Source organism: Vespula pensylvanica, chromosome 7, assembly GCF_014466175.1.
Source record: "Vespula pensylvanica isolate Volc-1 chromosome 7, ASM1446617v1, whole genome shotgun sequence".
NCBI classification, from domain to species: Eukaryota; Metazoa; Arthropoda; class Insecta; order Hymenoptera; family Vespidae; genus Vespula; species Vespula pensylvanica.
In genome coordinates, this window is record NC_057691.1 from 8,400,433 (window position 1) to 8,413,128 (window position 12,696).

At 41.2% G+C, this 12,696-nt stretch overlaps 1 protein-coding gene across 2 annotated transcripts in view; it reads left to right on the forward strand.

Annotated features, from left to right (window-relative positions):
- LOC122630817 (MOXD1 homolog 2) overlaps window positions 1–12,696 on the forward strand; it is a 151,353-nt gene that overhangs the window by 66,719 nt on the left and 71,938 nt on the right. The gene's annotated exons all lie outside the window — the stretch shown is intronic.

Sequence of the window (12,696 nt, forward strand, 5' to 3'; positions counted from 1 at the left end):
TATAAATATTAGAAACGACGATTTCTTTTCGCGTTTTATTTCAACAAAATTACCGTCCACGAAAAGCCATAAAGCTTCTTGCGCGTACGCGGACTTTTGCTAACCGAGCGAGTGAATCTAATTTGCCACTCGTTACCGAGCTACCTGATGAAAAATTCATCGAAGACGACACACCTTCGCTTAAAGTCGTTAGAGGAAGAAAGGAAAGAGAGAAGAGAGAGAGAGAGAGAGAGAGAGAGCGGGTGGATTATTTTCCTAGGTCATCTTTTTTCCCTCTTGACTGTCTCTCGTAAAACTAAACGTCGGAGTTCTTTGCAAATACAGCCTACTCTTTCCATTTTTTAAACAGTTACCTTGCACCCATCTATTTGTAATTTACATATATAATAAACAATGTTGCATTCGTCGGTTTTAATCAAATGACTTTAATCGGATGATTTTAATAAAATTCCATCGATTTTTTCTTTTGTAGTTTTTAAGAGAAAACGTTATTAAGAGTTTTTTCTGTATTGCGTTTATTAGCTAGATTATAATTCATCGTTAAAATTATGATCGTTTTTCTAGAAATATACCGCAATTCTCAGAAACGAGGAAACGGAACAAGGGAAGGTAGAGAATTCATCCGAAGGAGGATGAATACATATGCAGATCTGTTTGTCACACTCTCTGTGATTTACACAATTATGCGGAATAGTGTTTGCGAACATCACGTATAAACCGGCTCTGTCGAGTTTGCTTGCTCGAAGAGAACCAGAGAGTAAGAGAGCGTGAGGAAGGGTGAGAGAGAGAAGAGCAAGCATGGTCGCGTAGGTGGAAACGATGTTGCTTGTGTTAGACGAAGGGAACGGAAGTAAGAGAGAGGAAGAGAAAGAGAGAAGGTGTAGTTCGAGCTCGTCATTCCTCCCTTGTTTTGTCGGCTGACCAAATTTCTACGCGATATCGTGCCATCCTATTGTAGCTGGACGAACGCTAGCAGCAACAGTAACGTTTCCTACGCAGCAATTAAATTAATGTCGCCTTTGGCGGCTACTGGTTACTCCACTTCTCTGTGTCTCTTTATTCCCATTGTGTCCTTTTTACATCTCCCTCGCTCTCTTTCACCCTCTCCGTTCTCTTTTAGACTTTCTCAAATAACGTGTGTTTACTGCAAACGGCGACGGCGAGTCTGTGGCGGAGTTTCAATATCATCTATTTGAAATAATTACGGTAGCTTTAGCCGCGGGTGTTGCACTAATTGTAACTCTTTCTTGGACGATCTACTTCCCTTATTCTCGTTCTTTGGCCCTTAAGGGGATTCGTGTCGTTACTTTACACGAGGGTATTTGTACATACATTTTCAGTCTCCTACGATTGCCCGAAGCGAGGCAAACGATTTTAAAATCGATTTTCGTATTAGACCGACGAGAAGCGTTCCACTTTTAATTTAGATATACTAAATAATCGATTTTTTCGTCGTTTCTATACGTTCTTTTTCATTTAAGAATTTTTTACTTGCTTCTTCAAAAGTTGAATAATAAAATAGATTGTCGTCTAACGATTCCATCGTTCACCGAAAGCTCGTATAATTGGTAACATTCTCGATTGTTTGAAATATCGCTATTTGAATTTGGTTTATTAAAGAACGTTCGAGATTTCAAGTAGTTCCATATTTTTTTTTCTATCTTTCTATCTTGTCCACAACACGCTCGTTTTTTTTTTTTTTTTAATCAAAGTCGCAGATCGATCGATTAATTTAAATTTATTATAGGTACACGTATACAGATTCCAATTAGTATTTCTATAACGTCGACGCGTTTCTTCTTTTATCTTTAATAAGAAAAAAAAGCCTCGAGCTTAAAGAAATTCAAACTCGTTCTTGAATGGTTCATAAGGTAGAGAGAGAATATTCTCGGGATAATCATCGTAGCGTACATGTTTCACTCGGAATGTATGAAACGAAGAGAAAAAAAAGAAGGAGTTGCGACTACGTCCATAAGATTTTTATTCTCGTAAGGTAGTAGAAGTAAAATGATACGGAATCGTTCTTTCGTTAATCCGCGTCGTGGTAAAGAGTGTCTGCGGTTTGTCCCTCATTACGTATGATTCGTTTGTAAAACGAAAAATTCTTATTTTATTGGATCTCTCTCCCTCTCTCTCTCTCTCTCTCTCTCTCTCTCTCTCTCTCTCTCTCTCTCTCTCCTCTTTTCGCTTTCTTTAGCCCTCGAGATCGTCAAGCTCGCTTTCAACTGCCCTTAATGCTGCTGTAGCATCTATTCATCGATTTACAATTCATCTCGAAGAACGCGATACAACAAACTTTCCAATAAAAGAATATAATAGCTGCGAGTTGACGATTATTGGCCAGCTCTCTGTGTGTTTATACAGAGTGTTTATACTATTTTGTTAGTAATGTTCTGAAGATTTAACGGAGATTTAGGAAGGACGAATATTTTTTGTAAGACCATCGAAGGTTTGTTTTTTTAATGGACAAACTCTTAGAAAAGGGAAAAAAATAATTCTAAAAAAGTATAGAGAACGTAAAGAAACTGAAGTTGAATTCGAAATAGTAAAGCAATCGAAATATTTCTTGCTGTTAGAATCGAGTTTACCATTCGAGTTTACCAGATACGGACGGACACATGCAGTAATAACTGTGTTATCTCTGTATTCTATGATATTATCGCTTTACCATATTGAATATACCGGAACACCATGAATATCGTGCGAATGCGAATCCCTCTCGTCGCGCAAATCGCGTTAAATCGTTTCGAAATCGCATTATAGAGAGTTTGTAGAAGGGAAAGCATAGGAGTTGTGCAATGATTAAACGATAAGGAACGATGGCGATAGGTATTTATCGGCTTGAGAAACTGGTTTGATAACGAGTCGAGTAGAAAAAAATGACGGGATAAAAGGAAAAGCAGGAGGAAGAAAGAAACGAAAAGGGAGGATGAGAGAGAGAGAGGGTTTTTCAAAATCCTCGTCGTTCTCACTAGCGGTTTCTCCCTCGGTGATACATTGCCTTAATGAAATTATCGACTAGACACCGAAGACCGATTACGAAGCCGCATTTAACGATTCAACGATCGTCCGATTGGAAGCCGATGATGAGAATCCAGGGTGTTAGAAGGAGAAAGGGGAGTTGAAAAGCAGAGGGTGGAAGAAGTCCGCAAAACGAATCGCTACAATTAAGCGCGCGATTATCCGCCACAAAATCGTCCTCTTTCTTTTCACCCTTCTCCGTACCCTTCAGCTATTTCTCCTTAATTTAATTTTCCCCACGGTGTCGGTCGAAAGAAGGAAAAGAAAGTACGGCTCTCTAGGAGATTCATTCTTAAAAGTATATCTTCGTCTTCGATTCGAATTCGACGAATGTGTTCCGTGAAACGGCGAAAAGAATAAAGGTTTTTTCAATGACTTTTACCACTCTACATTTATTTACATTCATTTTGCGAGACTCATTGTTCGATCTGCATATCGTTAATCAACATATGTACTCGCTCGTATCAGAATACACAAGATAACGAGTGCTCCTCGTTACGGATGGTAAAAAGGTACACTCACGAGATACAGGATCTCCGGCGTTTGAACTTTGCGAGACCGTCGGAAAAAGGAGAATCGGACTCGAAGTCGACCGACAAAAGAATAGCATATTTCTTGTCCATTGTCTCGGAGAAGTCGTCCTACCAGGCGGCCTCTCTTTCTCTCACAGTTTTAACGTCCTACGTACGAGTCTATCGGCGACACATCGCGAACGATAAATCGTATGCGATATGTTCTCCCTCTTCTTTCTTCCCCCCCTCCCTCCTCTCTCTCTCTCTCTCTCCTGTTCCTCTCCTGCACTCGTTCTTGGCAAAATCGCAAGGGAGAGCTCGTTGTCAACGGTAGGGACTCGTGTGACTTTACGAAAGAACTTCCGTTCTCGCAGGTGCAGGAAAGACGCACCGTTGCTCGTATAAAAAAGAAAAGTAAGAATGAGGTAGAGAGAGAGAGAGAGAGAGAGAGAGATCATTGCTACGTTCGGTAGACAAAGGATCGAGCATGAAACACGTAAGACGTTACGCACGATGCTCGAGTCGTTCGACCAATCGAGAGACGTCTACCATGCCATCCATTTCTTTCAAACTCGATAAAGTGAGAGAAAGGGCGTGGTTCTTGCAAATTATTTCATCGAGGCGTAACCGAACCGGGTAATATCACTGGGAACGAATGAAGAAACGCGTTTAAAAGAACGAAGCCACTTTTTCATCGTAAAGTAAATTATTAGATAATTTGTATTTCAGAATCGACATATATTATATTTGAGCATACTCCCGAGTTATTCGAGATCGATAGACGAGTACGTAAAGTCGAGAGAAATCTCGAGGATGCATTGAAACGGGTCGCGTCGTCGTCAGCATCGTCACCCACTCGTCTTACACTAGCATGTAACTATCCGTCCTCAGCATCCGAGCGTTCGCCTTAAGGGGATAACGCGTTCGGAGACTTATCTCATAATATATTTACGGTTACGTTACGACGGTCATATATTATCCCTAGACATACGGCGAACCTTCTTATCCTGCCACCGGTTTCTTCTCCACCCCCTTATACACACTGCCTCACCCCCGAATGTATTATGCATTCCATACGCGCTATATTCTTGCATGCTCACACGTTATGTGCCTCATATATTTTTGACCTCGATCTATCGGCTTCATTTCGTAGCTGTTCCAGCTCTTACGTATTATTTCTCCCATTTTTTTCTCAAACTTTTCTCTTCTCATACGAGTGAATACAAGAAAGGAATGGACAAAAGCAAAATGCTATTGCGAACGACGATATCTCTTTTCTTTCTTTCTTCGAGTCCTTCCCATAAGTACTCCTTTTCGAATCGCGTCGACTGGCAGATCTTCGATTATTACTTCCTCATTCGTGCACCGGGTTCATAGAAATATAATTAAATTTCCAAGCGTACGCGACGCGAGAGAGTACTACGGTACTGTGGTAGACGATTATGGGAATTGAAAAGGCGTGGAGGAGGGTGGAAAAGCTTTTGAAAAGCGGCGTTAATTAGAGCCAGTCAGGATCGATGGCCCTATCACTTTCTTCCTTCTCGCGCTTTTTTTCTTTCTCTTCGACTAATTGGGCAAGTGCTGCAATTAAGGGAAAGAAAGGGTGAGAAGTTGCGTGCCACGTGTATCTTTGAGGGATAAGGTTCGAAGGGAGCTTTCATGGATTTGAGAAAATAATGCGGAGGGTTCGAGCGGAAATTTGCTACTGCAAAGTTCTATCGGGGATCGATCGTCCGAATTAGCTGGATGCATTCTCTTTTCTTTTTCGCCCCGATTTCTTAGTTCGGTGGCAATGCTTCGAGCATTGCATCGATTCGTAAGAAAAGTCATTTAATATCGACTTTTCAAATTCATTTTTATCGACGCTTGATAGCATCCTCGGAATTACGCAACGCGATACACGCTATTTAACATCAACTCAAGGCGATATTTTATCCTCGAAGGATCCTAGGGCAATGTAAGTTTTTCGTTCCTTTCTTTTTCCTCTCGCCCCATCTCGCTCTCGTTCTCCACCCACGAGCAACAATCTTCCGCTCCGCCTAAGCTACTTTTAACTTCGGAAGTTTGTCCGTTCGCGCGAGAAACAGTGGCACTTGTCTCTCTTCTTCCCCTTCCTCCTTGTTCTTCTAGCATCTTTTGTCGGCAACTTTACACTCACTGCATTATGAATACCAGGATTCTGCGAAGAACTTATTCGGCTCGGTCATTTTTAAAATGGAAAACCACAGAAGCAAAGTGGGTCATACGCTTAGGTTCGCTGCTTCGTAACGCTTCGCTCGTTGCTTGTTAATCATCTTATCGGCTTCTTCCTCCATCGTCTACTTTTCTTCTTCTTCTCCTTCTTCTTCTCCTTCTTCTTCTTCGTCTTCTTCTTCTTCTTCTTCTTCTTTTTCTTCTTCTTCTTCTTCTTTTTCTTGTCTTCTTTGCACTTCATTCTAGAAAATACTAATGCTTTCTCGCTCAAAGGGTGCCACTCCACGCTTCTTTTCTCGTCGACCACGTAAACGAAGTTGCATCTCCGTTAAGCTCTTGAATGTTAAATTGAGAAAAGATTGAAGTGAAACAAATTTTTAGTTAGCTTCAGATATAACCTCATCAATTAATTACCATCGTTATTAAAGAAAAGAAAGGAAAGTTTAATGAAACGTTCTGTGGAACGCTGCATTTTCTTCGCGTTTCATTGTATTATTCTCTTTCTGCCGTCGTTTTTGCTATTTACTTCTCTTTCATAGAATTTTTTTTTCTCACAGATATACGTACGCTATTATTCTATCAAGATCGAGCAAACACATAATAGCACCTATGAATAATATCAGCATTTAATCCAGATAGTATTTCTTTCCCGATTAAGTCGTCGCTCGTTAGCTCGGACTCGTGACGTTAACAACAAATACAGGAGAGAGAGAGAGAGAGAGGGAGAGATTCACAGAAAGAGGAAAAAATGAAAATAATATATTCATAGAGAGGGTATCGTGAAAGGCACGGGTCATAGCCCCAGTTCTCGTTTGATAGTGAGTGCCGTGTGCCATAGCAATTAGCTTCCCTGTAGTGTACTAAATTGTCGTGACAATCGTAGCGGTATTATCTCTCTTATTTGTAGTTTCTACTAGTGCTATTATTACTACTACCAAAGCACTGGTCTAACGATCACTGAAACACCTTTGCGTTTAACTCTTTTTGTCTATCTCCGCATGATACGTATATAAGAACACGATGTCAATGATTATTAAAATGTATGAATTATATCATGCATTATAGGAGAATTATTGAAGACATCTTATCGCATCGAAACGATCATAATTTGCTGTGGTTAAAACGACGTAACTATGTTCGCAAAGAATAACGATGTTCCGTGTATAAAAAATAATTCATTAGTTTTACTGTAACGCTCGTGATTTAATCGAATAATCCATGAAAATTTCAACTAGATCGCGAATATTTTACTGGGATTTTTTGACGTGATTTTCACGAGTACCTTCGTCCAAAAAAGAAAAAAAAAAAAAAGATAAAATCGGAGAAGAAACGGAAGAATGTAAATCACGCTCGATTTACGGAACGCATGGGTGATCTTTTTTATGTTTTATTCAATAGGCGAACGGGAGCATTAATTGCGAACCGTGCCATATTTCTTCCTCTATTTTTTTATCTTTTCTTTCTTTTTTCCCGTATTTTAACTCTTCGAACGAATCGTCGTAAACACCGATATGGCTCGTTCGCAAATTTTTGGTTTCGATTTTTCAGTTGGAAGTTGATGTAACGTCCAATACCAGGAAGTTTAAAGAGACTGAAATAGCACAAATCGCTCTCTCCAACTCCGATGCAGGAGACACGTAGTTACAGATATGTACGTAGGTACGACCGAACCTTCTCGTTCGTTTGTTCGTTGCTTTCCTCGTATTTCGTATTTGAACGTACTGCGCGGCTCGTTGTATAATTTATTGTACTAACGACGTTGGTCGTTCTAATTCGAAACTCGTAACGATATTCATGCACGAGAGAGAAAGAACGAGAGAGTAGGAGCTAAGTCTAAGAACGTAAGACGATTTTGCGAACCTTCGACGAAATAGCAATTTATCTCTCTTTAAATATATGCTTCCGTTTTTTTTTTTTTTTTTTTCATAGATTCCTACGAAGATAAAAATTTCCGATTAATGTAGGGAAAGAATCGACGTTCTCTCGACGTAATTCACGATATCACGAAGCTTTCTAATTATATGAGAATAAAAAGTCAACAAGCACGAGAAACGAACGAAATTCGTTCGTTCATTCGATGAAAATAATTATAATCTTAGTCAAAAGCGAATGGGTCGCGTATGTCAAGCCTTTAAAACTATTAATTTTCCCTAGGATCATAGGTTTCGTTTACCTTAACAACATTGACACGCCTCGAAACGTTTAGAAGCTTGACTCTCGGTGGGATAGTAACCTAATTTCGGTGGAGTTTCGAATCGTTCTCGCACGATATTCGACGATTTTACGGAACGCTAATTGATGTGGCCGAGGACGAGGCCACGGATTATCCTCGCTGCAGATTACCTCCTTTATTTTTTTTTTCTCTTTCTCCCTTTTGCGTCGTTTTTCTCTTTGCTGTTTTCTTTGACGAAGTAAGAAGACCTTCGTCGAGTGTCACGATGATGGATGAACCAGGTAGGAGAACCTCGATAAGTGTCCTCGTAATATTATAGTTCGTTGAACCCTTCTTTCGATACTTTCGAACAAACCGATGTAGTTTAACTTTATCGATTTTTACCTCGTTACGGTAAAACGATATACGATATTATATACAACATGATATTCGCATTCATACAACGAGATTTCCTTTCAAACGTTTCATTGATTAATAATCGTGAAACGTTATAATTGACTTGCATTAAAGAAACGAATTAAATATCAGAATTTAAAAGTTACGAGGCCTTGCTTTGCAATGGCCGACGTTATCTCCGATGTCATCCACAGAGATTACATTTCAACCTTATCCCTTTTTTCCTCCAGCACTCTTTTGTTCCCTCTTTTTCTCTTCTTTTTCAAGGGAGCCGCGCGCGCGTTGAGATCCGTCGAAAGCTACGTGTTAGGCACGGCTCTTCGTCTCCTACACATCGGTGACACATAAGCTTCGCGTGCTTAATTAGTTAACCGTTTCAACGAGATCGCAATCGCGATACATACAAAGCCGAGAGATCGTCGTCGGTGTAATCGTGGCAGGAATACGATTTTAATTACGGAACCCTCCAGTAAGAATCGAAGTTGAGTTAATTGGAAATCTTTCTGGTCATTGGAGATTTAGCGGAAGAGGGACGGATGAATGAAAATATGTATATTTTTAATAATAATGCTCGATCGTTCGCTATGATCTCGTGAATCTAATTATAATTAGAACCTGAAGGAGAAATGTTTTTAATTGAATTTGAACTCCCTATGAAATTAATGAATTAATGGATATGCAGTTGAAAAATTAAAAATCATCCGCGTATCTCTAATCGAAAAACGCTGAGAAATTGTAGCAAAGACAAGCTGAACAAATATAATGAGAGTAAGAGCGAAAGCAGAAAAGATTTTTCCGCACTTTTCCGTTGGAATTTTGATGGGCGAAAAAACGACAACGGTCGGAAGTAGAGGAAGGAAATCAAAAGGGGGCGAGGGAGGATCCACGAGTATGGAAATTTATGTGAAATTCCCATGGTCGGGTTGACTCGCAACCGTACATACGGTATCGCATCATGCGCGGGCGAATCCAAATTTTGCTTTTGACATTCGTCGCTGCTTTCGCAACCGTGCTCTTTATTTAGTTTACGTTTTTAATTACTTTTAACGTCGAGGTTTCCACGTCCTCGAAAGGCATAAGAAAAAAATTAATTCTCTAAACGAAGACGCAACGTCGGACAATCGGGACTCTCGCGCGAGTCGTATCGAACAATTCGGAGGGTAAAATGAATTTCGCTTTTCAACGTGGGAGGCTGGTTTACGATAACGTTCGAATTACTAATATCTCCATTTAGAGGACGTTTATAACCGCATTGCGTCTATATCGCGCATGGAACGCAATGCAAACGATCTAATCGCTCGTCGCGAATGCATTCTAGGGCGGCTAACAAATATCAAATGCCATAGAAATACCAAATGGGCGCGATAAGTTACGCGTACGCGATAGTGCCAATGACAGCGCCTCGGAAGAGCAGGTAGTTTTCGCTGGGATTATGTCGACTAATCGTTCAATAGTCGGCGCGTAAAAACTCATCTCTGACGGCCATCTAAGCGAACGTTTTATAAAAGTGTATTTTTCGAAATTGTTAAACGATGGTATCATCAAAAGTTCGTTTCTTCGGTAATCTATATTTGAAAATGTCCAATAGGTAGCCGTCGGAAGCATTCGTAGCGGAGAATATAAAATGAGAGAAGGGAAAAAAAAGTAAAGAAAGAGAGGAAAGAAATGATCGATCGTAACTCGTCGAGTAAACGAATTTGCGCTCGAGTTGCCAAAATATCTATGTATCGGATACAAAAGGAAAGTGTTCGAACAACTCGACTAATCACCGTTCACCTCTCACTCCGTTTACGGAAAGCTCCGTTGCAGCGAACGTCGCCTCCCCCTTCGAACAGCAGGCGAGCGTGAAACTACGAAAACGCATATACCATTTCGAATTCGGACGTTTTACCGAACGCTCGTCGATTTATTTAACCCGGCAAGCACTAGAGGCTTTGTACGAGCGAGAGCGAGATGAGCGAGAACGAGTGGAAAGAGGAGAAACGGAGGGAAGGGCGGTTGTGGAAAAGCGAGAGGACAGGTGAGGCGTCGGGTTTGGTACAAAAGGGACCGGAAAATCGAGAGAACGAGAGAGACAGATTGACGGCGATAGAACGAGGCTATGCGATAGGCGTAAAGGGAAAGAGAGAAAAAAAATGGGGAGGGAGTCTCTAACCGCTCGCGCAGAGTGTCTACGTGAGTGTCGCGAGAGGGTTGACGAGGGATGGAGCTTGGGTGGGAGTTTCGGCGGCGAGGGGGCATCGAGGGGGTTGTTGGACGTTTCGGGTTGATGCCACACCGGTACTGGACGCAATTTGAGAGCAATCGACTGAACGACACGCCGCAAATCAAAGCCGCTACTGCAGCTTCGAAGCTCCGCCACCTCCGTAACCACCTTCGCCATCTACTTTCTCTTTCTCCTTTCCATCCATCTCGCCTAACTACTCCGTCTGCGCTGTATCCTCTCAATTTCAGTCGACGCTTCCACCCTACGCACGAGCGGTTTTGAGTCGAGTTGCCGCGACAGCTGCTACTGTCGATGCATCGCCATTTCCTAGCAGAAATAACAATGGCACCGGCATCCGGGGGCACATTACACCCCCGTTTACCGTTAATCGAATCGATCCCCTTCGGACGGACGTTAGCTGCGCGGAAAGTGTGTCCACGGATCGACCGAAATCCTACCGCGTATCGCACGAGAGTGAGTCCAGCGAGGAATCATAGAGATATTGTTTCGCTCAAATATTTCTTTTGCAGCTATCAAAATACCACGTGTTGGTCCGAAATTGCGTTTACCACGTTTGCTTCTCTGCATCGATCAAAAGACAAATATAATAATTGAATCGCGGATACGAACGATACTTCCCACGATAGATCTGTCCAAACGATTCGAAACGAATGCCTTAAACGACGAAATTGCTCGAAAAATCGACGTACCCGCGTTCACCGAGGGTGGCTTATTTCTCGTTCGTCCGTCCATACCCTCTCGCGATCTCGATCGAAACATCCGCGAGAATAGGTATAATTACTCGATTTCAATCGGACCCAGCTAGGCAAAAGTTAATCGCGTACCGATCGATAGCGGCTTCGAATTGATCTGTTTACGATAACAGCGACTATACTCTGGAATAGATTTGACTAGGCAACCCAGCGCCCATACGAAATTCTCCAAACTTGTAGCTACTCGTGATTTTGAAGAGGGTCCTCCCTTTCGGACGAGCGAACGCGCGAGAGAGCGCGTTTGGACTTCGTGCAAACGCTTTTAACGCGCGTCCAACACTTCTCCACTCCCCGATATACTCTCAATTTGTACTCGATTCGACTCGTTAAACGTTTATAACGCTTCGTGTCGCCATAGTCCGACCAAAAAGTTAAGATTTAATCTATTTTATTTGTTAAATCATTTCTTTTTGTTTCTTTCGTGTTTTTATCGAGAGAAAAAAAAGAAAACAAAAAAAAAAGAGAGAGAAAAGAGGAAAAAGAGGCAAGCCGTGGAAGGGTTGAAAAAGCGTAGCAATTTAGCGAATACCAAGAGAGGTAGCGTGTTTGCTTATCAAAGCGCGAGGTATTCGAAAAAAATATAATCGAATTATAAGAATAAAATACGAGAGGGCGCTGTTGGGCTGCACTACCGCTGTCATCCACAAAACGTTGACACAGCCAATTTTCCCCTCAGAAAAAGTGATCAGCGTTGAGCGATCGATCGCTACACAATTTTTTTTCCTCTCCATAAAAGTCGTACTATATCTTTTGTTTAACTCTCCAAGCTATTTCGTCGCTTTTTTTTTTATATAAAATGAAAATTGTAAAAAAATTGTTATTTTTCATAAACCTTTTCTATTCCTTTTTGTCTTCGCCCGTTTCTTTTGTTGCTTTCAAAAAAGGGAACAGGTTAACTGGAACGCATTTAATGACTTCGTTTAAGTCTGGCTAAACGCTTGTTGACCCTGTTTAACGATACTCTCTGCCGTCATCTCGACCGATTGGTGAAAATGCAAATTACACGTTTTATCGTCGCCTGGCAACGCTCCTTATTCTGTCTCCTTCTTTTATTCTTTTATTATAAAATTACAACCTTTCTTCACAGGTCTCGCGCAATGCACGTCGACGAAGAAGCAAACCTTTTCCTTTTGAACATCCAGTCGGTTGGAAACTCCATTTTCTACAGTTTTCCGTCGAACCGATTCTTTGCGTACCTCCCTTTCTTCCTCCTCTTTTATCATTTTCCTCCCTAACTTCTATCCTTTTTATTTTCATCCTTTGTTCCCACTTACACTTCCACGTAACTTTATAATTCTCGACGGAAACAAAGTCAACGTTTCTCTCTCCCTCCCTCCCTCCCTCTCTCTCTCTCTCTCTCTCTTTCTCATTTCATTTAATCTTCACAATAAACGGAGAAAAAGGTCAATATGACTTCATAAA